The 27,622-nt window shown below is 40.6% G+C and overlaps 1 protein-coding gene across 2 annotated transcripts in view; it reads left to right on the forward strand.

Moving 5' to 3' along the window:
- Window positions 1-1,587: 1,587 nt before the first annotated feature.
- MARCHF1 (membrane associated ring-CH-type finger 1) overlaps window positions 1,588-27,622 on the forward strand; it is a 297,872-nt gene continuing 271,837 nt past the window's right edge. For both annotated transcript variants that reach the window (XM_068403330.1, XM_068403331.1), the window contains exons 1-2: window positions 1,588-1,675; window positions 2,727-2,812. The gene's annotated coding sequence lies outside the window, so the exon portion shown is untranslated. The remainder of the gene's footprint in view (window positions 1,676-2,726; window positions 2,813-27,622) is intronic.

The raw sequence follows: 27,622 nt of genomic DNA on the forward strand, positions 1-27,622 counted from the left end.
TGTATTTTGATGCAGTGAGCAGCCATGCAAGTGCATTACAATGGTGAAGCAGAGCAGCAATAATTGAGGCTGATGTAGCTCCATTTTCAATTTTATTTTCAGGGTATAAAAATTGCTGTTACAAACCTGATTAGGTGAAATCTCCAATAAGATAAAAAGATAAATAAGGTAAGATAAAAACTGCAAGCATGAGTGAAAATGTACTTGCATATAGTTGAGAATTAAAAGAATCTTTAAACTAATGCCAGAAGGTGAGAGGAGAATTTTGAACTGTTTTATTTCCTTTTTACTATTTATACGAAAAGGTGCAGAAACATATAACAAGCAGATATAACTTTAGAAAACCTGTCACGTTTTGAGCTTTGGATCAGATCCCAGGAGCCAGAAAAATATGAGAAATAAGAGTGAACTCCTTAATATGCAGGTACCCACTTAATGTTTTCATCATGATATAGGTGATGTTTGTTTAGACACTTGCGCTTATGGCAACAGGACTTGACAGTTCTCCATCTTTTCAGCGGATGGACTTCTTTGAAGAAGCCTAAGGCTTGTACTACCGCTCCTTCCACAGTGCAGCTCAGACCGATGTTTTCTTTAATTTCTAGACCTGTCAATCGAGCACAGTTACGAAAAGAAAAGAAAAAGAAAAAGGAAAGGAAAGGAAAGGAAAGGAAAGGAAAGGAAAGGAAAGGAAAGGAAAAAGAAAAGAAAGTCTGTATGTCCTCCTTCTACTCTTTCTGTCCCTTGGGACCATAGAGGCATACTTTAAATCAGCCTGGAACGGTTTATTCTGGTGATTAAGCCTTTATCAATATATGTAACTAGCAGATGTGTTGTGCTTCTGGAAATTTGGTCTAAGGTAGGTTTTTCATTTTATTTTATTTTGGCTTTCCCACTCTGGACCACTACCTGAGCTCGCTGCCTCAGGACGTTTGTTTGTTAAGCTACCTAAGCCATTCAAACTTAAGACATTTTCAAACATGACATGAGAATAATTATACAGCTTGCGGTCTAAGCAATGGAGCTGCATGTTGTTGTGTCGTGTGCCCCCTCCCGTCCAACCCCCCCGCCCCCCCCCGCTCTAATTCTTCTCCGTATTGAACTAAGGGCTCAGATGCCATTTCTGCACAGCTCTCGGAGGGGAACGGGAGAATCCAGGCGACCACTCCGTGTTTTAATGCAAAGAGAAATGAACATGTAAACAAGCCCTCAGCCTCTCCCGCCCAGATGCTCCACGCAGGATTGCTACACTTCCAACAAAGTGATTTTGAAGGATATTTCACGGGAAAAGCAGAAACCGGGTGAGGGGAGGAAGAGGGGCGAATCCTCCCGCGTGGAACGCTCTGATCGCAAGGCTCCATTCCCGCGTCCGTGTTTCCATGCGAACGGCCGCGGCGGGCGGGCAGCCGCCCCCCCGCACACAGCGGGGCCGGGAGAGGCGGCGGGGCGCACGGGGGGCGCTGCACGCCCTTCCTGGGGACCCCGGGGCGGCTCCGCGGGATGACATCATGCGGGCGGGGCAGGGGCGGGGCGAGCCGCGGCGGGGCGGGGCGGCAGCGCCGCGCCGGGCTGGCGGCTGCTCGGGCGGCGGGATGGGGCGGAGGGCGCAGCCCGGCGGGCAGCGTGCCCCGCCGCCCCGGCAGCGCGCTTCCTGAGGCACCTCGGCCCGCCGCTGGTGAGTGCGCGGGCGGCGGCCTGGCGCGGGGGGGTCGGTGGCGGCGGGGCACCTGCCGGGTTCCGGGTGCTGCCCTTTTTAGGGGGTGAGGTGGGTTTTTTTTCTGTTTTTTTTTTTTAAATTTTTTGGGGGGGAGGGTTGTGGTTTTTTGTTTGTTTTGTTTTGTTTTTTTTTTTGGTGGGTTGGTTTGGTTTTTGGTTTTGTTGTTGTTGTTTTGTTTTTTTTGGGAGCAGCGCATCAGGGTACCCGGGCGGGTTCCTGCCGCTGTTCCCCTCCTGCCGGCCGGCCGCGGGTGCAGGCGGGGAGCGGGGGTGTCCGCCAGCTCCTCTGCTCGTTACACCGTTCCGTCGGGCCGGCACTTTCACAGCCGCCGGTGCGGAGCAGCAGCCCCGGCTGCCCCGGTCCCTCAGCCTCCAGCTTGTGTGCTGCTGGGAGAAATAAGCGAAGGGAGTTTCTCTTGCTCTTCCAGCCCCTTGCCCCAAGTCGGAGACCGACCCCGGGAGGGAGCTGCCGCCGGGGAGCGGGGGGCGGCCGCGGGCACCGCCGCTCCTCGCCACAGCCCCTCCCCAGCGCACCTCCGACTCTCGTAGGGACAGTTTCACACCCTTCCCGGCTCAGCACCGGGATAAATGCTGCCTCAACGTTAAGGGTTTTCTGAGTAAGCGCGGCATATTGCCACTTCGTAACAAGAGGAAACCCGGGTTAGAAAAACCTGGCTTGGGAGTGTGGGCGAACTTACTTGTCCTTGGTTTGTAACCAATTTTTCAGCGATTTTTTTTTTTTTAAGTTGATGCTCTGTGTGTGGGAAGGGGGATAGAAGTACCAGCCCTTATAAACTGAGATAGTGAAAGCTGCGGAAATGTGAAGGAAGGTGTTCAGGCTGTCACCGCTGTCAGCATGTCTTGCTGTGACTGTCTGGCCAAGGCTCCTCTTCATCTGGCAGTTCTCCCTTTTCCCCTATCCCATGTATTTTGCCCAGGCTTCTGGGAAGCACAAGCATAAAATGCCTTCTCTCACTTCTTCCCCATCTTCCTCTTTGTTATATTTGCAGGTTGTGGTCAGGAACTAATTGAAAGGAGGGAAACACAACCTTATACTTCAGTGCAATTTAAATTGTCTTCATTGCCTATCAGAAAGGTAATGAACTGCCTTGTATTTCTCTTTGTCTGTTCGAAATGCTGCAAAGTTCGATTATCTTACTGTGTGTGGAGATCTGCAAATCTGATAGTTATTATAGTGTGTTTTCTTAAATCCCTATGACAATGGCATGGATTGAAGTAAATGTACAAACTGATGTAGCGCCTGAGAGAACAAGCTTATCTTGCAGAACATTTCCTTTTTAATACTGAACAGCTAATATGGACGCTGCCATACTGCTTCATTAAAAAGTTGGGAACTAATTAGCTGTTTCTTACAACTAGAGTTCCAGATTTTAATTAGAGTTCCTGTCTTCAAGTTTAAACTGATTAAAGCAATGCCAAAGCCACTCTGGTTACTTTCAGTGTTTGTTTAAAAAAGAAAAGGAAAAAAAAAAAAGTAATTTTAAGCTCTTTGAACTTCATGTTGAAAAACAAACGCTTCTGTTTGGGGTTCTGTCCCTGACTGTGCTGGGGGTGTGTGTGTGTGAGAAGATATGTGTTGTGTACATATTTATTAGAGTGAGAAAGGAGACTAATTAATGGAGAAACTTATATGTTTGCTGTTGGGAGGGCGTTGGTTGCAATTGCAAAACCATAATTTGAAAAGGAAAAGTGGAATGTATTAACTAACAAAGGTAGCACTGGATAACCTGTGAGTATTCAGGTGCATTTCCCAATGTGCAAACCACATATAAGGGTGTGTTTGGAGGCACAGTGATGATGCTTCCTAACAGTACTGAAAACTCTGCTAGCGTCTAATATTCCTGACCAAAAGTCTCATCCAAACTTACATAAAGCTGTCATGATGATTAAATACTGCTGTCCATTACCTCATCTATTAATCTCATGTGCATACTTCTGTCTTCGTTCTGCTGAAGAACTGTCACTTGCTTTAGACTTTAAAAAGCAAATTCAGTGTATGGCTCATTCATGAGTACCCTGCTATATTTTTAACAACTTTCTTACCCTTTTTATGTGTTTGAGAGATTTGCAAAATGATAATTCCTGAGGGAGTTGTTATGCTGATTAGACTGACTAGTGGGTTTATTCTGAATATTTCACAGCACTCTTGACACTTGTCATGGGAAGAGTTTAATGCTTTTCTCACACTGCTAAACACTTGTGACAAGACTTAGCAATGGCTGCTTTAAAATACAAAAATGAGAGTTTTTGGCAAATGCACGCTAAATGAATGACACCCTTTTAAGGTGCATGGATGGGTCAAGGTAGCAGTGCCTGAAACTCTCCCATATGGGACTGACAGCTGAGCTTAGATCTGTGAACTTGCTTCATTTCAATATTCGACCCAGTCAGAGCTGTGGTAATCCCCATCTCATGACAGAAAGTTCTCTTTTCTGTTCAAACACTTGAAGGATTTTTTAAATTATTATTATTTAATAATGACTGAATTCGGTGCAAAAGAAACTTCTTTGCAAAACCTTGAGTGTTAATTTGACATCTCTAGATATTTACATTCAAGGTGCTTGAGTGCTCTGGTATCAGGTATGCTGCCAATGAAAGCTGTATAATTAAATGTCTAAATAAATGTGACTGATTTTTTCTGTACTATGATTATTCCATATATTTGTTAACTACAGATCACATCAACTAGTGTGATGTCAGTATGGATAATGAGATAAACTGTCATCTTGGTTTTTATATGTGATGTAGGATTTGTATATGCGACTGCTGCAATTAACTTTTTAATATCCTCAGAATAATTGTCTGGCTTTAGACAACTGGCTTTTCTGTTGTCAGAGAAGCAGGTTCATGTACTAGGAACACCTATGTGCAAACATTAAAGCATTTATTAGATTTTTAGAAGATTTTATTAGCTAATCAGTTCTGAGAAACCTTACATGTGATCTAGGAACAAAATTCGCCAAATGGGCACTACTACACTTCCAGTGTGAAGAGCGTGGGAAATTGAAGTTTCTCTGTAGCCTGTGGAGTCTTATTGGAATGGTCCAACTTGGAGTTGATACGTCTGCTGGTAGTCTTTTCCCAGGGTCTGTGTAACTCCTTGTAATTCTGGTCCTTTTCTCCTTTTTCAGTTAGCGCTGGCTTCTGCTGCCACAGCCATGCTGCTGTCTGATGCCTGTTTTCTATTTTTGCTGCCTTTTTGTATTGCTGCCTGACCCCTTCTAGGTTTTCAACCTTAATTTTGTTTGGTTTCTGTATGTATATTAGCCATTCCTTAATCCAGTAGATTCACTGTCATGTAGTATACATGACAATGAAATTATATGCCTTGACTTGAAAAAAAATTAGGATATTTAAAGAGAAACATCTTGCTGTGTGAAATTAAATCCAGAATAGCCTTATAATCTTAATAGCAGTGCAAATTCAAATAATGACTTTATAGAGGAACTTAAACCTTTTATGTGATGAGAATAACCTTGTTAATTATCAGGGTTAATGAGGTGTATTCCTTTAAAGTGAACAGAGTGATCACAGGCCAAAAAAAGGACATCTCTTCTGCTGGATAGTATTTTTCCAAATCATTGGTAATTGAAAAGGTGATTTTTTTTCCAGGCAGGCATGTGATATTACAGCAGTTTATATCAGATTCTTCAGGAAAGAGGAATAAACACCTATTAAAAAGTAGACTATATGATACAGTCAAAGCAATACGAAACAGTAAAATAACATTACCTTGTTGGTTCAGTGCCTTTTTTTCCCGAGTTCATTGACAGCTGGGCATACACTGAAACTTAAATCTCGTTAATTAGAGTGCAGTGATTTGGAAAGAGAGGAAGTTTGATAGTGTTGCATTATTCTGTGTTGTTTCACAGCTCTCTAGGGTATTTCAATGCTACTTGTTTCATATAGTTCCTTCTACGGAATGGTTCTTGGGTTGTGAAGGCATTAAAGGTGCTTCGAGCAGTTGTACTGCCACAGTGCTATCGTGTTTATTGTAGGGCAGGTGTACAGGATAGGTCTTGTACTGTATCGTGAGAGGTTTTGGCAGTGCCAAGCTGCGGAAGGATATAAAGTTAATTTCAGACTAGGTGACTATTGAAAAACAAAGCTTCTGATTTTACAGTGATGATGATACTATATTTATAGTTCTTTTATAATCTTACCAAATTAATATTTTTACACAAGGAGTGTGGCATTCAAGGCATTGGAAGCATTTCTGGTAGCTTGCGTGTAGGAAGAGTTATAATATTCCTGCCTAAGTTTTGTCCCATTAACTTTGCTTGTCTGTTGCCAGATTTTTTTCACAAGAATGTCTTCCAGAACTGACCCATCTATGTCTGTCTGTCCCTATGACATGTGGGCATGCCTGGGATGGTGATGGGAAGTACAGCACAACATGAAACCTTAGCTGGTTAGCTGCTACCCTGTACTGACCTGGCTGAACTATTAGTGCTTTGGAGTGAGGTAGCTGGCAGTGTTGTATGCTCTGTGTCTCTGTCTGTCTGCCTGCACAGGCAGCGCTGAGCAGGCGGTTAGAGGCAGTGGTTCTTTCTGAATCTGCAAAGATGTTCTGTGAATGTGCACCTACCCATCCCGTATAAGAAACAATAAAGCAAAGAAAGAAGAGCAAAGAAAATGGAGCTAGATGCAGCAGTTACTGGAAATTTTAAGATAAAGAAGAAAGGGCAGTTTTGTGCTATGTAAACTTTTCTTGATAATATAATGGTGTGGAAGGAAAAGTGATGTTACTGTAAGTTAGCTCTATGTGATCAATGATAGCTTGAAAATTCTCCAACTTGTGGATGTTTTGGTTTATAAGACTTAAATCCATTCTTTATATTCCTTTAAAAGGCAAGCAATAGCTTGGTATTTTTATAAAATGTGAAACAATTGTTAAAACTTCATATTAGGCAGATGTGAGTGCATTTTTGCAAAGCCAAACTGTATGATATTAAGTTGACTTTGTTTCATTTATATTTCTCTACTTTGTAGAGAAAAAATGGTAGTCCAAACCCTCAGACTTCAGTACAATAAAATGTATAACAAGTCTGGCAGATCAAGGAGGGTGGGATGCACTGGGAATGTTTCTACTATTGCCCACCACCAACTGAAATCCAAGTTTGGACTATTTGTACCTTTAAATGAACTTTTTTGTAGATGAAATTAGATATCAAACTTTATTTCTGCAAAAAGGGTATGTAATATTTCACTGTATGAAAATACTGGGCAATGTGGGGCATCATGGAAAATGTGGGGTACAAAGTACTTCTAATCTGTTCAGCAGCTCAGTCTGAGCATATAAAAAACAAGCTTCTTTCATTTGCGATTCAGAATAACACTCTTCCTTGTCTGTTTATCTCTGTTGCAAAATTAAGTTCTTTAAATAAGGTAGTGGTGACTGACTGATTTCATGTAAGGCTTTCCATTTTCCTCAGAGGAGCATTTTCTCTATCCTTTTTGATGCCTATAAAAATATTACAATTAACTGCTCCCTTGTGTTGTGTTATATTTTTACTTCATGTTGCATTATACAGGTGTAGAGGGGACAAGCTGGGAAGGGAAGTGGCACCATGGTTCTGCAGAACTTATGGAAATGTAATTGTCCTGGCATCATATGGTTAGGGCTCCCAGTGAGGATATGTAGGGGATAGCTTGTGTGCATGTCATAATTATTTTTGGTCACATTAAGTCATTGAGTGAAAATGTGTTTGAGGTTAATAGTGTACTAATCCCCATTTTCCAGTTTCTGCCCTTCAGCTCTCTAAAAGAGAGGAGAAGAGATTCCAAACGAAAGCACAGTGAGGGAAAGCCAGGCCATCTTTGCAGTCATGGAAGCATCTTCCTTGACCTCCATGGAGCGTAGTTTACGTTGTGATGGCTTGATGACTGCAGGTCTCATGGGAGATAGGGTTCTTGCTGCACCTCCTTCCTTCCCCCAAGGTATTCTTCTCTGAAGTCTTTTCCAGATGGAATATTTGAAATACCAATGATTCTATGGAAAAAAGGGACTTCTTTAGCATGAAAGATTCAAAGAGGAAAACAAATATTAATACATTGATTCAGATGTAAAATTGATGTAACATGAGCCAAGCTAGATGGATACCTAACCTAAGGAACAAAATTTTAGCATGAGATCAAGTACTAATAAAATAAGGAGTAGGATAAGATTTCTAGCCAATGGAGAAGTGAACTTTTGGACCTGTCTCCTGACAAGGCAAGGGTGCGCATGTGTTATGTGATCAGAGTTTTAAGGAGAAGCCCAAGCCCAATGTAAGACATTGTAGGGCTTGATAAGTGTGATGAAAGGAGGCTGGGAAAATAACATGGACTGTAGCATTAATCCTGGTATATTGCTGGAAATCATTGGCTGGAGCCCATTTACGTAGTGGAAGAACGCGAGGCGAGCTCCAGCTCTCTGGTTATCAGGGTCAGCTGAGTGCAGAGGCAGTTGAAGTGAGCTCTGTATTGCTCTGCTATTCAAAGACCTTGACGCTATCAGCTGGAGTAAGGAAAAAACTTTTGCTCAGAAGTAGGCTGTGAAGTGAAAGTCCCACGTGCTAGCATGAAGTAGTGTGTAGCAGGACTAAATCTAATAATGCTTTTCTGATCTTTGGCCCTCATAGGAAAGGGATGATTATGTGAAACTAGCATCAGGCTGTGTGACCAGTCCTTGCCACGTAATCTGTGAACACAGGCATGTTCCTCACTTGGCCTGTGGTGGACAATATGCTACTTTACTTCTTTGCTGCTTCAGGTTCAGAGGGTCTGTGCTGCTTCTTTGGAGAGAAACTTGAAGCATGGCTCTGAAGTGCCAACCCCCTTCAAATGATGTCTACTGTCTCCTCACAGTGGTGTGGTCTGTTCTGTTTAAAGCCCTTCTGCCAAGTGCAGGCAAACACAGGTCAGCTAATGTGACACAGTTGTACTTCTGACCAGTGGTAATAATTTCAGTGCAGTGTAGAAAGTTCCTCTACATAGTAACAGTATCAGATTTTCCTTCTCTGTGCTAGCTCTACATGTGGGTGAACAGTCAGTAGAGTCAGCTGATGGATATGAGTTTTCGTGAAGACTGATGCTTTTCTATAAAGCTGATAAATATTTTCAGTCGTGTAGAGTTATTTAAAATACATCTACCTTGTTTGTATGGGAACTTTTAAAAATCAAACAGTAAAATCAGTGTCTTACGTTAATGGAAGTCCTAACAAACAATGGGAGGTATTGGATGGAAGATGGCATACCTGCAAAAAAGCCAAACTGATCCCATCTCCACATGCCTCTCAAATGTGGGTCTTCACAGCTGGTGGTATGCAGTATTCTGTGGAGCTGGAAGAAAGGGACTGACTGTCTGTTTGAAGCTAAATGCTTCAAAAAGATAAAAGCTCTTCCATAAACTCTTGCTAAAGAACATAATTCAACTTTGCCATCGTATATAGATATGCTGAAGTTGGTAAGGTGGGCAGCTTAAGGTAGGGCAAAGCCTGGGAAACTAAATTCTAGCATGAGGAATATGTGAATATGGTCTCCCTTCTGCAGCCACACACAGGGGAGGAGGGGAAAAGAAATAGCTAAACCTCGTGTATTTTCTTTGTGGGTTTGTTACGTGAGCAGTCTCTGTACTTTGTGAGAAACTGTTTTCTGATTTTTTTGTTTCTTTTGAACTGCATTCGTAGTAATAGTCTGCTGATTTTATTCTGTCCTGTGAAAAAACTTTAATACAAACCCTGTTCAGTCAGCAAGTGTTTTAAAATAGCCATCTTTTATTTAAGTAAGAAGAAGAGCGCCTCAATTGCATGTGTTTCTCTTTGAAAGAGAGTGAAAGGCAGTGTTACAAAGAATGAATTTTGGCAAGCGGGAAGAAAGCTGAAGAGAAATGTCAGAATGTGTAAGGGGCAGTTTTTATCTCTACTGAAAGAGTGGTTGAGGAATTTAAAGAGGAAATGATAAAAAGAATTTCATGGAGAGGAAGACAAAGGTAAGGTTATAGAAAATGGAGAAGGGCCTAAGGAAACTAAAAGAAAATAAACGTGTAAAATCTGAGGTAGGGGTAGTGTGGAAGTGAAAAGGAGGAGAGGAAATATCTATGATAAGAGAAGATTGATGTGAAGTGAGTGAAACGATCTGAGTGGAAAAATAGTGGAAATGGGACAGAATTGAGATATGGAATGAAAGATGATGATCGCTGTATGTGGAATGTGAGAAGAAAATCTTGTTTTAAGTGTGTGCTGTGTTTAACTTATCAAAAGCCTTTTCTTCCCTTGCGTAGGGGAAAATTTTGGGCCTGATCTGGCAGCCTGAGAGGGGTGAGGCTGCCACAGCTCCATGCCCTGGGTCCAACCAGCAGCAAGGCTGAAAACACGTTCCCACTACATGCACCCACGCGCTTGTCTGCCCGCCCCCACTCCCGGTGCTGCACTGCACACGCATGTGAGCCTGTCCAGGCTGATGCTTAAGCCCACTCACCTGGTCTTTCTGGTGGCTGGCACCAGGTGCATGGGCAGTCCCACCACAGTTGCTGCACTCAGACCCCCTCGCACGCATACATAACGTGTAGAGCCCCTGCCCAGGAAAAGAGTTAAAGGCATTTGGTAAGGAGATAGGACAGACTGTGCTGCTCAGGGCAGAACACAGCCAGACAAGTGAACCAACTAGCAAGCCCTTTTTATCCACTTACTCCTCTGTTTTCTCACACTTGTTCCTCCCCAAATCATGTAAATCCATCCCTTTCCCTGCTTTTGGTTCCTCCTGTAAACATCCCATAGTAAGACAGTAAGTCCTGTGCAATCCCCAAACACTCTTCCTCTACGTCCCATAATGTGTCCCACACCCCTGGGCAGTGACCCCCCTCTGTCCAAGAGGTGCTCTGTTGTTGAGTCATCATGATGGGTTTCACACCTGGACACTGGGGTGAGGGTCTCCTGGGACAGCCCTGGAAGGGGTCTGGATGGGGCCTCCCTTCCTCCAAGTCCCTAATTTGTGTTCTTGCCTGCCATTCTGCATCCCTGTGGTCCTCTGGGCTTGTAGAGATGGGCCTCTGATGGGCTGATTGCTCCTGTGATGGGCCTGGGAGGAGCCAGGCAGGGTATTATTTGCACTCCCCCACGAGCCGCTGTCTCTCTGTGCTCCTTTGTTGGGGTGTGGATAAGCTTCTATCACATAATCTAACAGTGTACAACCATCAATGAATGGGTTCTAAAGAGTAAACTTGTGATGAAAATATTTTGTTAAATAGTATGTAGGAATGAAAAAAATTTAATTGATTTAGAGCACATGCTTCCTGCCTCCTTGTCTGGCTTTATGCTGTGGAATACAAAATCTACTGTATGACCTGTCAAATGTAGTCAAGTTAGATTTTTATTTTAAAACTTGAAAGTGATTATTCTTCAGTTAAAGGTCTAGTCAGTAGCAATAAGCTACAGTACAGGTTACAGTGCTACTTAAACATCTGTGAGGAATCCAGATAATAATAGTTACAAAACAAAAACTGAGAGAGTGCTTGCGATTGCCTGGGGCAATGTTGTAGCTAATGGGATGGAATTCATTTTTTTTCCCAGAATTGCCACCAACATTTCTTTATGTATCTTTAAGAATGTAGACTACTTCTAAAGGCTGCAACCATTATAATTACTTCTTTTTAAGCCACAGTTAAACGTGTGCATTTTCTACAAAGCTGTCATTAAGATACACTTGAACTCATGAAAGAATGGTCATGTTCATCATCGCAACTAGATATTTCAGTGCCTTAGGACTGGAGACAGGAGCCTGCACAGAGAAACTGTCAAGCTGAGTTAGACCCTGCCAAAGGTATTGGAGTAAGTAGCACAAAGTTCATCAGGTATGTTTCCAAGAGTGGGGATGTGGAAGCATTAAAAGTCTAGGTTTGTCTAAAAACTTGATTGTGTGCCATGTTTTATACCAAGTGATTACAGTCATCTACAGGAAAAGGCATAGAAGTATTGAAATGGAAATCAAGGTGTAATCTGAGTGCGGATCCACTGGAAAGTGGAGCAGCTGACTAATTACACATTAACAGGGCAGTGTATATTTTTATCAGAAAGGGGGAAAAATTAATCCAGGCAACGGCAGGGTTATGGTTTTAATGTCAGTGTTATTCAAGTTCTTAAACTACTTTTGGAGGAAAGGATAGTTCTGTGCATAATGGTAAAAGAAAATTAGAAAAAGGTATTAGGAGTTTACCAAAGACACTGGTACTAAGGAAGTGTGACAGACCGAAGGCCCCTTTGCCTCAGCTGTGCTTATATAGCTGTTTGTATAGCTAAACTGTAAATAAGATCAATTTTAAGAATCAAAACATACTGTAAACCTTTTTTGACATGTATCGTCGTTAGTTGGGAGTTTGACTTCTTTGATAAGATGAAATTTGAGAGGGTATAGGAGTATTCTGTAAATGTGTGGGGATAATCACAAGGAAAGAATTACTTAGAATAAGACAATACTGATATGAGAGCAAATGAGCATATTGGCTGTGTGTAAAGTTATCCAGAAATTACAATAGGGTTTCTAATCAATAGAATAGCCTCCCAATTGAAGGTAGCTTATATCAAAGTATATCTTGCTGTGTGAAAGTAGAGTCTAAGAAATTTATGAAAAAGCTTTCATAAATGAGATGCCTGCCAGAGCAAGGAACTAAATTCACGGAGCAAGGGAACTCTTTTCTGTAATATTTTCTTAAAATAAAATTCACATAAGGTGAATGCATCAATATCATGAGAGTATATTTGACAGCAGATGTGCCTGTTTCTCTACATGATTGTATGGAAATCGGTTTTTCAAACAGAAGCAACCAGTTTCAACAACCACAACAAGGTAAAAACAATTTGGAAAGAACAGAATTTTGCATAGAAAGGCAATGGAAATTTCAACATGTGGAAATCTAAAATGGCTGTAAAAAGCTAGAAAGGAGTTTTCTTGGGTAAAAGTTCTGAAATAGATAGTTGAAGTGATAGTTGAAGAATGTGATGTGATAAATGATGAATACTCTTCTCTTACCCTTATCAGCTATTTAAAGTTAGATTTTCTTGATATATGGCACTGGTCATTGTTACTTATGCCTTTTGCTGGGCTTTAAACTCCCTGTGTGATATGCGCCAGTCTTCTGAGCAGAAAGTTTTGAAGGTTTTTGGCAAGGTTAGAGAGCTGAGCTGGGGGAAAAAGATAACTGTCAAACACTGTTGGGAACTTACACGCACTGATGCTTCAGGATGGGGCCTTGAAACAAAATGGATTAATTCTTGTGCAAGGAATGTGTTTCTCTCCTTCCTCAGAAGACTTATTTGCTTGTGGAAAATAGTAGACCTTGAAAACACCTGTTTTCATGCTGGGAAGACTTAGACTTTATTGGCTAAAACCTCTCTAAAATTTAATGGCTGGGCCAAAGCAGGATTTCTCTGAAATCACAAACGTTGAGTCATTTGAGCTGTGGGACACACGCTGCCTGGTACCCAGGAGCTATGGAAGAGAAAGCTGCTTAGAATGAAGGGTCCTGTGAAAGCGAAACTGGGAGGAGAAAATGATAGACAAGAGAACAAACCCAGAGAGATGAGTGCTTGAAACCTAAGGAGTGAAACTTCAGGAAGGGGAAGTGATATTCAGAGTCTAGGCTAGAAAGGTGACATGCTAAAAAATAAGAATTGGTCTCACAGGATAAGATTCAGATGAAGATACTGAAGAGAGGAGATGACAAGGAGCTAGTTAAGAGGAACATCAGCTCAACACAGCCTGTGCAGTTTGAGAGGGTGAAGGAAGACAGGCAGGCAGGTGTGCCCAGGAGTACAGGAAGCCAGAGTACACTCTGAGGCGCTGGTCTGATGGCAGCGTAGACAAAATGTCCCGTTGATTTGAGTTCTTGATCACGCAGGTGGTAACGCGTCGGCACTGTTACCTACTTTGGCTATTACAACAGACCCTTGTTGCTCTGCAGGTTTCTTGGGTGTATGTGAGTATGTATTACAGCTGCGTGTAATACTTTTTTGCATACTTTCTCCCCCCTCTCCATAGAACTGTTGCACAAAATACTGATGTGGTGGGGATAAATCAGAGCTGTAAGACATTTTTATCTGTAGAGCTTTAGCCTCATTTTATAGTGCATAGTGAATGAGGCAGGGATTACTAGGGGAGAAGTGCTTTTTGAGTCAGACAACTAAATGTTACTCTGGAGATATGGCTTATATTCTTTTCTACCCACTTGGGTCCCCTGTTTGATGCTGGTTGGAGTATTTGCAGGTGTTTTTTCACTGTGTATTTCTCTCCTTTTCTGGGTACTCAAATCTGAAAGTCAGGATCTAATCTGTAGAAAAATTAGATGATTACCTCTGAAGTTGAAGGAATTTTAGTGCTTGTTTGCTGTAGAGACTGTGCCGACTCTACCTGTTAGCATCTGGGGATCTTTCTGACCCAAGTATCATGTCTATATATTTAGTAACCTTCAATGTTATTCAAGAAATAAAATTACATTGTAATGGATGCCTTCTGGTTTAGCAGATTGGTAAAGGAGAATTCTGCTCTTATTTTTAATAGTGTAGCCTCAGACCTAGATTCCTACTTACATATTTATGTGGAGTAGTGTAAAGCTCACTCCCTTTCTGCTTTACTCTGTAGTGCTGTCATCTTCATAAGACCTTTGCAGCTCTACGAGTTTCACTTTTATTCCCTTGAAATAGTTATTATAGAGCTGGAAGGTTCTCCATGCTTTAATACTGTATTGGCTATGCAGTTCCATAACGGTACTTCAAGCATTATGTTGTCTGTAATTCCTTGTGCAATCATCACAGGTCTTGCTGTATTACTTAAAAATGCACAGGGAGAATGCAGATGCTTTACTGGAAATAGACAACAGAATAGTCTATTTTTTTTTTTCAAATATCTTATTTTTCCATTTCACCTTTAGTTGAATAAGAATTGAAGCCTATTTTTGGATTTCTAAATTACAACTTTCTGCCTCACCATCTCTACAATAATTCTCCTGAAGTGTAGAAGACTTTGTTACTGCAAGGCCAATAAATTACACTCTTCTATGCTGACAAACAAATAAGAATTGTAACAGGCAATTTTGCTTTTTGGGCTAATAATACGAGAGCTTCTTTATTTCACCAAAGAAAAAATAATATAGTAGACATCTGAGAACATGATAATTAAAATTCTCTGAGGGAAAGATTTCCTTTCTCAATGTTATAAACAAAACAAAAAGTAATAAAAATGCTGTTTAAAGTATAATTAATATCCTGTGTGTTATTCACATCTTTCTTAGGGTGATTTAAATCACTTGCAAGGGAAGGAAATGCCAGGAAGTAAAACAGATGAAGTTTTGCAAAATTGTCAGAGAAACTAGTCAACTTCTGGTAGTGTTTAATTGACTGGGAGCAACCTGACTGGATCCCTCAACTTTATAGAAATACAAATGGAGTGACTGTCAACATCTAAACAGCTAAAAGCTGCTCATGTTTAAGAGCTTTTATCTTTATTGCTTTGAAACACAAAGAGATTAATGATGTTTTGTGATGACAAAATCTGTTATAGAAGTAAATTAATTTATGGTAAGGTGTTGTGGAAGAACATGTCCTATACTTCCTTAAACTATTTATAAAGTAGTTTTTTAAGAAAAGATTTTTAAAAATAATTTAATAAGGTTATAAGAAAGAGAACAAAGAGATAATATGTGCTCATTTGCCTAGGCTATAAGATGATGAGATGAAACAAGAGGTATCTTCCCCAAACAGGCACATTTAACTTAGAATTCGCAATCTTTTTTTCCCTTTGATATTAAAAAAAAAAAGTGTGGTTATCCAATTCTCATTCATATTTTTTTTTTTTCTCTTGGTAGAGTAATTTCTGTAGCCTGTGTTGCATAAAATAGTGCTAAGCAATGCTTATTATAAGCCAGGAAGCTTAATGAAATATTTACACGAACACTTAACTAACAGACATAACTTTTAAGATTTAACAGACCACCTGCTCAGCAACTGAAATAGAGCAATGCTGTTTTCAAAACTAGTGTAGTTATTCATGGCCAAGGAAGCATCCTGGGTAGAGCTCCCAGAAACTTGTTTTCTCATCCCATTAATTATTTTTAGCCTTTTAAAAAAAAAATTTACTTGAGAAATCATAAGGCTTCCAAAGGAAAAAGAAGGATGAGGGCGGGGAAGAGAAGGAAGAGGAGAAGAAAGAGAAAGTGGTGAAGAGAAGCAGCTTAGAGTAGCATCCAAGAATGCTCTGTCTTCACATAGGAGACTCAAGGTCAAATCTTTGGCATCTCCACCTTATTCTAATAATTGGCTAGTTTAACACAATTTTTTTCTCTCCATATTCAGAACTGTCTGTGCTCTGCCTTCAGTCCAGAAGCGACATAATGCTGTGTTACTGTGACTGTTATCTAACCTTCTGGCTCTCTTTCACAAGCCTCATCATCAAAAATGTAGCTAGTGCCAGTCCTGGAGCAGTTTGTGTGTCCTCGTCCATGTACATGTCTTTTGTGTACTAGAGAAGTGTGTGCTAAACTGGAGTAAACCTCAGCCCTTGTTATGATCAGAAATATCACCAGTTTAACTGCTGGGATTTTTCTTCCAACTGTAGAAACCTAGGAGTAGACAGGCGTATCAAAATAATTTTGACTATATCTGTTCCAGCAAGGACTTTATCTGAATGAAATAGATACATCTTTCAAGTATAACATCAGGTAGCGATTAAATGCAACATTTTGTCTTGCAGGGGTGAGGATTTCTTGTCAGATACAGTTACTACACTTCAATTTTTGCATTTAAAGTTGTTTTCAAGTTTGTTCAGTCTGTGACAGTGGCATGGCATAGACACTCTGCTTGTGTTTAGAATGAGGTGAGATCCGTGGAGTTATAAGCTAATGGTGTTTCAACAGCTTTCATGCAACACATACCCATACAGACAATGAGGAGAAGGCTGTAGAGGAGCATAAAAATCTGAGTAGTCATGTGGGTTGGAAAGAGCCCAAAGAATTAAATATCCAAATATATACCCTTGAAAAAATTAATGGTTAAGCAGTAGATGTAGGATTACAAACAAACTTACAAATTCTTATCCTAACTCCTACTAGCCACTTCTGTTGTGAACATGAAAAAAAAAATTTTTTTTCCTGCAAAAGGAAAGGAATTGTTCTTCTCAAGTAGATCTGCAGGGGTTGATCTTTTTCATAGGTAAGGAATGTAAAGTATCCTCCTAGCAGATCAATTTTTTTTTGTGCTGAAGCAACAAAGAACATGCTTTCCACTTTTTCAATATGATGATAGTTACCCCTACTATCATATAGCTACTACGTTAGGGCCACTTATAGCAGTAACTATATGATAGTTGTAACCACTGGGCAAAGGATATCTGTCATACTCTGCAGCAGAGTACAAATCTCAGTCAGTGCTCTAAGTGGCTACTCTTTCTCTTGGTGGACAATTGTAGCATCCTCACCAGCAAAACACACCAAGTTTTACTCAGCTTTGAGACTGGCATAAACAGGCACAAGCACCACACATCTTGCAGGACACAATTTGAATATTTACTATCTTGAACTTCATGATGCTAACAAAGTAAATATTTTGCCACAGCTCTCATTGCTACAGTGTCAAGCAATATCTGGTTTTGACAATGTTCAAGTTGAACTAACTTACTGCTTATTTTTGGCGTGGTATTCAAAATGTTAGAAATCAGACCATTTTCTCTGGCTTTCAGTCAGCATTTTAAGCTTAGGCTTCGTGTTTTGTCCTGTAACAAATGTTATAAGGATTGCAGAACTGGCAGGTACTGTAAGTACTCTGAAGTGACAAATAGAGGCCTTTTCAGCTAGCGAAACATTTGACAATTGCGAGCGTTTCTGCCAGGAAACATTGCTGGCATCCAGTTAAGGAATTTTCTGTAACAAGAATGCCCTGAATAGTTTTATATGTAGGTTGGAAATTATTTGAGACCATACCTTGTAAAGAAAGCAATAACAAATGATTAATCTAGAGGTTTTTTTGGGAAGTCTAACTGGAGCTGCTGATCTAGTCGCCTTTCTGGTCATCAGTGTGACTTACTTCTGCCTTGATTCTCTGTTTCATTTTCCTCAAGTTATTTAGGCTTAGAAGACATCTTCTTCCTTCAGTCTAAGTCCTCTTTCCTAATTTTGTTAGTTTATGTATGTATTAATTCATTGTATTTGTTGAGAACTTGAGTTCTCAGCGGAGAGCATTAAATGTGGGGCTTGTTAGCTGTTGGAAGTATGTGCAGTTGATAAACAGTTATTGAACAGGTGCCCAAAACCTTTGCTTTAGGGAAAAGGATTACTTACCTACATAACAGTATCAGTATTGTGGAAAGTCCTGAGCACATAGTGTGCTCTCTGGTTCATGGCCTAAATCAAGACAGAGGAGAAAAATGCTGTAAAGGCAGGAAGTAAAACTATTCTTTATGAGGAAAAATGTCAGCTGTTATCCATAAAGATACTGTGCGTTGGTATTTAATTATCCCTTGGAAACATTCCTATATGGTACATTGTCATAATGAAAGACTAAAACCTAAGATTTATGGGATAATGGAGAACCGTATTTGCAGGTGGACATCAGTAAAACAGAATTAAAATAAACCCAGGTGATGTCCAGCCCTCAGTGCTTGAGGCTGGCTCTAGATCAGCGTTTCAAGGTACGAATAGTGGTCACCACAGTAGGAATACAGCTGAGCATGCAGTGGAGTGGAAGCTGTACAGGCAGGAAGGGCCCAGGCAGAAGGTTATGGAGAATGGGGGTGAGCACATGTAACTGTCTCTGCAGGCCTTGCTTCTGTCTTTACACGTTTCAGTTGGCAAACATCGTGTTTTTAGCAAGTTTGACTGTAAAGTTCTGTTCTTCTTTGTTAAGCGAAAATATGTTGGGTAGGCTTTGTTGTGCTACTTTTATATTTTCAACAGTTCTGAAATGTGTCTTCAAATAATATTTATTGTGACATAATAAACACATTTTACTAAAAAGAAAAGTGGTTCCTGGGATTTTTAAGTCCTTTTGCCAGTTTCCATCGGATACTGCATTTTACAATTTATGCAAAATATGACAATATCTCCATTGTCAGTTGAATCAGCCCACACTTTTTTTTTTAAAACTGATTTCAGTTCCTGGGGAAGGGACCAGATAGTCAGCACTAGAAACCAAGCTCTTTAATTACTGTAGAACATAGCAACATAACTGCAAGTTCCTATAAAGACCATCAGGCACCTCAGTTCTTTAGGACTAGCTGCATGGGTTGAGAGATTAGTTTTTGATGGTCATCAGCTTTTGGCTTCTTTGTTGTGATTTCCAGGAATGACAGTTTGTGCTGTTTGTGATGACTTGGCTTACCTTTGCTAAATGCTTCATAGAGATCTGTAATAGAAATATTTATTAGAAATATTATTTATTTATTCACATATTCATTAATGATGTAGGAATGGAAAAGTGTGTTTAACTACCAGAAGTAGCAGCAGAAGGGTTAAAAGAAAGGCCTGTGTCAATAATGAAGAACAGCTCTCCAAGGATGCAGCTCCCAGGACACTATTTCCAGCGGTAAGATTGAGGAATGTGTTATTTTATGTCAAGACCAGAATGCCTGCCCTCTGAAAGAGCAGATGACTTGTCAGTGGAAGCTCGTCATGTGTAGCATTTCTTTTCCTGCTTGCCCAACAGAAAAACAGACTATAGACTATATATATTCCAAATGAAGAAAAACAGAATAGGAAACAACCTGGCCTAAGATTTATGGAGGCTGAGGTAACTAGGGTTCTGGTGTGGAGGACCATCCCACAATGGCTGCTGGCTCCTAAAGGCTGTGAAGATCCATCCAAAAACTAGTTTGTTGTTGCCAGTCGAGAAGAAACCCAGAAATATGGGAAGGACTTGATAGCCGGCGCCTCTTGTCCTCTTTGTCGCATACAGTTGTTCCTGGCCAAACCACTTGGGCAGGCATGTTCACTTGTGTGTAGGTAAGTGTGAGATAGTGAGTGAATGAAATCTTTGGAAGGATGAGTATGAGTGAGATACTTGTAAATGAATATCTTCCCCTTTCATGAGATCTGATATAGACATTTGCTATTGTAACTTTCCTTATGCTATCTAATGCTTACTCATTTCATACTGAAATTAAACCACTGTCCAGTCATAGACGGGAACAGTCTTCAGTTTCCCTACGGACATGAGAACTGTTGGTAGGGTTAGGAGGTGTCAAAGGAAGAAATGGCTAAAACAATTCATGGTTTAGAAAAGTCTTGTGTGACACCAGAATACTAAAATTTAAACCATAAGTGAAGAACAGGTCAGAGGGGAAGGAAAAAGACTGGACACTGTCTGTTACTGAGTATCTTGCATTCATTAGACAATTTATTTTTAATATAGTCATTAATTTTTATTTTTTCTTGTAATATATCAACATTATCAGTAATATTTAATAAAATTATTTTTTAAATTGACAATTATATCAAATATATCAATGTAATATAATTCTAATGTATTATTTTTTTATATTTTATTATTAATTATTTTTAATACAGGCATTTTTAAATGGGTATACAGGATCCCTAAAGGTACCAGCATCCTTTGATGTGATTAAGAAAACTTGGGAGTGCAGGAGGCTGTTAGAGCTTTGTCCTCCTTGGCCATTTCAGCACCAAAATATGTCATTATCACTGTTAGGTTCCCTCTTTCCTCAAGAGGTGTGTTATCACTCATGTTACCTTCAGACTAGATAATAAGCAAGAAATATAGAGAACAAATAGGGGGCAGCAAGAAGAAACTATATTTATAGAGTTCAGACAGTTATGTCAGGAACAAGCCTGGTGAGCAAGAGACATTTTGCAAGCCAGAAGAGTAGCCGTATGGCACATGCTATATTTTTGTGAACTGTCTTTTCAGACTGAAAAACTAAGCATTGAGATAAAAATTTGTACTTATGCACTTGAACATGTGTTATGTTTGGTATGTGTTCAAACTTATGGAACAAACCAGTGGGAAAGACTATGTAAGAGACAAATAGACTTACTGTCTAACAGTTTTTGTTTAGGTTATTTATAGTATGTAAAGCAGTTTGCCATTGACACGTTGTTTGTTTTGTATGCTTTTTGTGCCTGGAACCTGTTGTTTTCCAGGGCTTTGCATCTAGTGTGATTAACTCCCCAGAGTGAAAGGGGGAGATTCTTGGACATGCTCCTTTATAGGAGCTATGCAGAACTGTAGAAGAGTTGAAGGAGAAATAGTGAAGTATCTGATTGCTTCCGTGTGTCCCTATAGCTTGGCTGGGGAAGAACCTACGTTGTTAAATCGAGGAACACTTTTAAAACAAACCCCAAAACTTTCCTTATCTTTTTCTCTAATCTTTATTGGAAGCCTTTAAAGTAATTCTGAGCTTTTGTTTTGTTTTGGCTTTTTGGAAAAAAAAATCGCAGTTCATTAAACTTCGTGGATAATGTGAGTTGCAGACATAATTTTTTTTACAACATCTTTTCCTAAATGTTGATGTAGCAAACCTGTGGCTTATTCTGTGCTATGTGCTCTTTCTGAAGTTACACATCTGGAAGACAGTGCAGTAATTTCACTGTATTAATACTTCATATGGGTTTTATTTTGTATAGAGATGGTTTGGATTTCTTAATTGCTGAGGGGAAGTGCAGCTGAATCAATATGCTGGGAGTAGCAAGAAAATAATGCTTTATTTCATGCTTGCAGATATGGTGCCTCAGGTGAAACAGTTGTCTTTAACTTGCTTGTTGAGAGAAGTGGTGTGTTAGAAGCATTGACCTTTGACTTAAACCTAGAACTAAAATCTGTCTAATGAAAAAGCTGCCAGAAATGAAAGGTCGTACAAAATGTGATGCATTTTTTAACTCCTCAAGGAGGATTTCTCAAAATACTGTAATTCCCTGTTGATTTGCCTAACCAGAGCAACATTTCTGTCACCATTCACTGAACACAGTTCTACTTTTATTCATAGTCTCCATGCAAATATAAACCTTCTAAGCAGAATATGACTTATGGAAATAGTCCAGCCTAAACAGTGTGTTTGATTCCTTATGAAATATGTCAAATTGAGTCAAAAATTTTATCATCCTGAATCAATTCAGTAACAGCTGACCTTTGATATATTGTTTTCCTTCCTGTTTCTTAGCAACAGGAAGCTTTTCTGCAGGGTGATTGTTTAATATCCTAATCTGTTTTAGAAGTTTTTATACCTAAAGAGAAACAGATGATCTAAGGAAATTTTGTTTGTAGCAATAGAGATAGGGAATATCTATAGATTATTTTTCCTCATTTTAAACCTTATTGTCCTGCACTTATAATTACATAATATCTCCTTGATGGTAGCTAAAAACTTCTGTCAGGAACAGAGAATAAAGAAAGCAGTCTTCAGATGCTACAGGTTTGGTTTTTTTTTTAATGCATGATGCAAGAAAGCAGTTATATGTGTGCTCTTACAGCTGTGATTGCATTCCTTATACAAAGTGTGAGAATATGTATAATTGTATTCTGTAAGTGTTGAACTGTATCTGAGTAAAGGAAGAAAGCATTATCTACAATGTGATTTTGTTCATTGGCATTTGCTTACTCTCTCACTCTTAAAATCTATCATGTGAAGTGGTTTTCTTTCTCCTTTGTTACAGATTCCAAAAGTTCTTTACATTTCAGCAAGAAAAATCTTTTTTGAAAGGTTATTTTTATGTGACTTCGTGTTCACATAAGTTAAGTCATTAAGGACACTGAAACCTGGAGCTCTGAAACACTGTGTTGTGACTGTTTTATTATTGGCCCAATGAACAAATAATTCTGTTGTTTATTTTTCTGGTGGCCTGAAACTTCTTACTCCAAAGAAGCAGGTTGAATGCTTGTAGGAGATTGGATGATCTTGATTTTTTTCTACGTGAATTTAAAAGTAGTACATGAACCTTGATTCTGACTTTATTACAGCCATCTGCAAAGGAGAGAATAAGACCTGTTCTCTTCTAATTCTTTCTCAAAGTGCTGTGTAGAACCTTTCTTTCCTAGCTCCTGAATTTCTTCATGCAAGAGAGGTACCTCCCCTTCATCACATAGTTGCTGTCTTAAGAATCGTCCTGTAATGATGCTTATAAATGCCTGACAATGAAGTTGTCTGGTTTTCTGTGATTGCTTGTTTGTCATGGAGACAGTTCTTGACATGTAAGACCTGATTAGCAGGTAGAGACGTGACATCATTTTGTTCAAGAGTGCTACAGTAGTGTGTGTGTGCATGTATATGTAAAAAAACAAATGACACATTCAGCGCTATGGTGTGGGTCTTTTGGCAAATCATCTGGTGCAGTTTTTTTCTCCTTATTGGCCTATGTCATGCTTTGTTTATTATCAGTGACTACCAAAATTGTATAAACTGTAGGATGAGCTTGTTTTGATAACCTAACAACAGACCTGTTGCCTGGCCTGCTTTTGAAGTTTCATCACTTATCACTTATCATCCAAAGTGAAATGTGCTCAGTAGCCTTTGTTAGAGCTCTTTTAGCTGCACAGCATGATATGAGGCTGTCTCCCACCATGAAACCTCCATGACATATTTTGTCCCTGTTGTCATATTTGTATGTTGTGTGCTACCTTATTTTAGGAGCCAGCATAGAAATATTTCTACTTGCAACTTTTGTGTGTTGCAAGAAAATACAATGTCATCTTTGCTTAGTTCCACTGAAGCAAAATTATTCTGACTTCCCACATTTTTACAAGAAGTATTTTCAATTGAAATGTAAATGTGGAGCTTTACTGTCTCTTTGTCATCTTCAGAGAGGAGCTCTTCCATTTTGTTGTGCCTCTCTTTCTTGTATTTTATTTAATTGGTTGGGCTGAATGAAATCTGGAGTTTTTTGTTTTGACGTGTTCCACTCTATCTACTCCCCTATTCCTAGATTTGGCATAAAAATTAATCTGAAGCTTAAAACAGGCTCACCCACTAGGAACAATAAAACTCTTTGCTTAGGAATGTTTTGTATCTCCCAGGGAATCCTTCCAGACCTTGAGTCTGTTCTGTTATACATCTGGTGTCTGATCCAGAGAAGAATGAGGTATGTTTTGAAAAATCATTGAGGTGGCTACAGGGAGTCTCCTAAGAGAAGCAGGAAAGAAAGCGAGAAAAGGTGAAAGTGGGAAATGGTTTGTTTTCATTTTTCTTCTTTCTGTCATCTGTCCCATTATCTTTAAAAAGGAATGATAGGATAAAGGAAGAGAGCATGGATTTTAATAGGTACTTAATCTTAAAAATGGAATATAAGCTTTGGTTCTTGAAATCCTTTATGGGAAATGGCCACATGTAGCTGCCTGAGTAAGTGAATTGCCTGGTACATCGTCTTGCTTTTCTGTGTTTTTGTCTTTCTGAGAGGTAGCTCATTAATAAGAGGACAGGTAGTGAATCTCTGGACTCTGTTATTGTATCTGTCTCTTTAATGCAGAAATGATAGCCCTTCATCAACAAATGGCTGGTATTTTTTTGGGTTTTGTATGACTAGGGAGATAAGTCTAGGAAGGAAGAACTCTTCAGTCTTAAAGGAGAATTGTCACAAAGCACATATGTGAACTTTGAGGGGCTGGAGAAGTAAAAATGAAATGATTTTTTTTTTTTTAGGAAAAAAAGCCTCCCCTATTTTTTTACTGAGTTACAGCTCTTTATGAATGCTTCAATATGTAGTACTGAAAGCACATCTGGATGGTGCGAGTGGCAGAGCACCTCTGCTTGTCTGTTATCTTGCCATTCACTAATAGACCTCAATATTGTTTAGCTGGATCACAGTAGTTACTGAAGGAGTTCAGGATTCTGAGTGGTTCAAGTCACATACTAGGTGAGAATTTACTTTGCTCTTTATGGGCATTGTTAGAACTGACTACTAATGAAATCAAGTCTATAATTATGTTTTTCAAAAACTGATTTGTTGGTGGGACAGGTGTTTTTTTTTTAAGTACAGCAGAAAATTTGAGCTATTTTGTAGGACTTGACAAAAGGTGTGACTGTACTTGAGTTCTGAATTATGTAGGAGAACAAACCTTGATCACTTAGCTGTTCACCACAGACAACTACTTACTGTTGTATCAGACTCTAATCGTGTGTCTCTTTCTAAGGCACAAGATAAGTCTTTTATAGTCACAGGGTCCTCATTTCACTGTAACAAGTGATGTATGTGCTTTCACCTGTTGGCTTGCTAAGCTGTGAACCAGTGGTGTCACCAACAGGTATTTCCCAGCTCAGTGAAAGAGCAATGGTATCTACCCGGCGGAAGAAGACCAAAATGGATGTGGGAACCCAGACAGAGCTCCCACGGAAGGAGGCGATGGTGCAGGTCGCAGGCTGCAGGGAATGCTACAGCGTCTCTGTGGTGACGGGGGGCTGTGTGCGCTGTGAGCAGGTAGATGATCTGCTCGGCCGAGCGGCACAGCTGCAAAGCCAGGTTGAAAGGCTTTAAGCCGAAGTAGAAAGGCTTAGGAGCATTCGGGAGGCTGAAATGGAGATAGACTGGTGGAGCCAGGCTCTGCCTTCCCTGCAACAAAAATGGGAGCACCTGCCGGAGAGCTCCCAGGATTGAGGGACCCCTGTACTCTGCCCCTCTCAGGTGGAAAACAATAACCTAGAGGAGAGGAGTGAGTGGAGGCAAGTCTATGGATGTGGCAAAAGACGAGTGCCCTCCTTGCCTACCTTGCCTCCACAGGTGCCTCTGAGCAATAGATATGAAGCCCTAGTGGAATACAGCCAGTCCAATGGGGCTGTGGTGGAGAGGCAACCTATATCAGAGGTCCCACCACAGTCAGAAAAACCTGACAGGCGTATAGCTACCTCCTCCACAAGGAAGAAGAGAAGAGTTTTAGTGGTTGGAGACTCCTTCCTAAAGGGATCTGAGGGCCCAATATGCAGAGCTGACCCCCATCACAGGGAGGTCTGCAGCCTGCCTGGAGCCCGAATCAGGGATATCACCAGGAAACTCCCCAGCCTGGTGAAGGCCACAGACTACTACCCCCTGCTGATCTTCCAGACAGGTGGGGAAGAAGCTGCATCCTGTAGTCTGAGGGGGATGAAGAAAGACTACAAGGCCCTAGGACGGTTGGTGAAAGAGTCTGGGGCACAAGTTGTTTTCTTCTCCCTCCTTCCATTTTCAGGTGATGATGTGGGATGGAATAGTAGGATTCTCTCTATAAATGTCTGGCTACGAGACTGGTGCTACAGGCAGGGCTTTGGGTTCTTTGATAATGGCTGGTTTTATAAGAGAGCAGGCGTGACTGTAACACATGGGAAAGGTTTATGTCGTAGGGGCAAAAGGGTTCTGGGACAGGAATTAGCAGGGCTCATTCGGAGAGCTTTAAACTAGATTCGAAGGGGGATGGGGTAGTAGCTGGGCTTGTACCACTGGGGCAACGCTCTAGTGTTGAGGTAGACCAGGAGGCCTCTGTCACGGTTTAAAGCTGGGCTGGCGATTAAACCTGCGGCAGATGCCCTCTGTTATCCCCCCCCTCCCCCCAGAGGGAAAGGGAAAGGGAAAAGGGAGAGAGACTTCTGGGTTGGAAAATTAAAACAGTTTTAATAAACTATAATAATGAAAAAAAAAGTATAATAATAATAATAGAAATAATCAAATATATACAAATATATATACAAAACCAAGATTGAGCTCCCCTGAAGTCAGCCACGTCACCACCGGCACTGCAGGGCAGGCTCCGGGAAGGCCCAGGCTGGGCCTAGCGATGGTCGAGAGCTGGATTCAGGAACGCACGGATCGGGATCGGGGGCAGCAGGAAAACAGACGGAGTCCTCCCTGGACACCGGCCATAGCAGAAAAGAGAGCGAGACCCTCGTGATCCCCCCACTTTATACCGAGAATGACGTGTATGGGATGGAATACCCTCGTTGGTCAATTTTGGGTCACCTGCCCTGTCCGCTCCCCTCTGCAGCTGCGACCCCCCTTCGGCTCTTCACTCGTAAACAATGAGGAATTCAGCAGTGACCTTGGTTTCTCTCAAGAATAAGTACAGCAAGAGCCTTTCTGCACAACATCCCTACCGGTGCCTCAGTGATAACTACAAACTTCGAGCGTTATCAGTCCTGGAAGCAGACACTGTCTGCAAAAACATGCAGTTAGTTTCAGAAAGTGCAGTTACTTAGAGGAGACTTAGCTGAAAGTAAAAATCACTGAAAGGAAAATCGGCCTGGTTTAGGCCAAACCAGGACATTCCACCCCTTATTCCATACCATTCACGTCATACTCAGATCACCACTAACTTTTCATTTTAAAATATATACAGATAACATTAGTTTATGATTCATCTCTATACAAAAAAAAAAGTTCATCAAGTTCATTTAGTTCAGGATTGTGGGTTTCCATCTGGCTAGGAGTCTCCCAGGGTAGGAGAGATGGTATGAGCTTTGTCACAGTTTGTGCCCATGGGTTGCAGGTTAAAGATGTCAGTCTCGAGGAGGTTACTGGACGCCACTTGCAACTAGCTCCGGTCTCATCACCACTGCTTCAACCTGAAAGACACTTATGAACACTGTTAGTATTATGCAGCAATTAACATCATGCAGTTCAGAATTAAGTATTCTCACCCAAGATCAGATCACCTTCAGGGAGACATCGGACTCCACCATCCTGCAGCATCACCCACCAAGTACATCCAGGTCCTTGAGCAAAAGCAATCCCATGAATGGGTTTACCTTTGCCCGTAGCAGGAAGAACCCAGACAGTTTTTCCCAACAGATTCCTTTCATGCACCACAGGGACTTTATCCCCTTCTATTGTATGTAAAAGGTCTGACTGAGCAGGGCCAGCTCGGTTGATAGATCCTCTGGTGTTGACTAGCCAGGTAGCTTGTGCCAAATGCTTATCCCAGTTTTTAAAGGTTCCACCCCCCATTGCTTTTAG

This window comes from Nyctibius grandis, chromosome 6, assembly GCF_013368605.1.
Source record: "Nyctibius grandis isolate bNycGra1 chromosome 6, bNycGra1.pri, whole genome shotgun sequence".
Taxonomy (NCBI): Eukaryota; Metazoa; Chordata; class Aves; order Nyctibiiformes; family Nyctibiidae; genus Nyctibius; species Nyctibius grandis.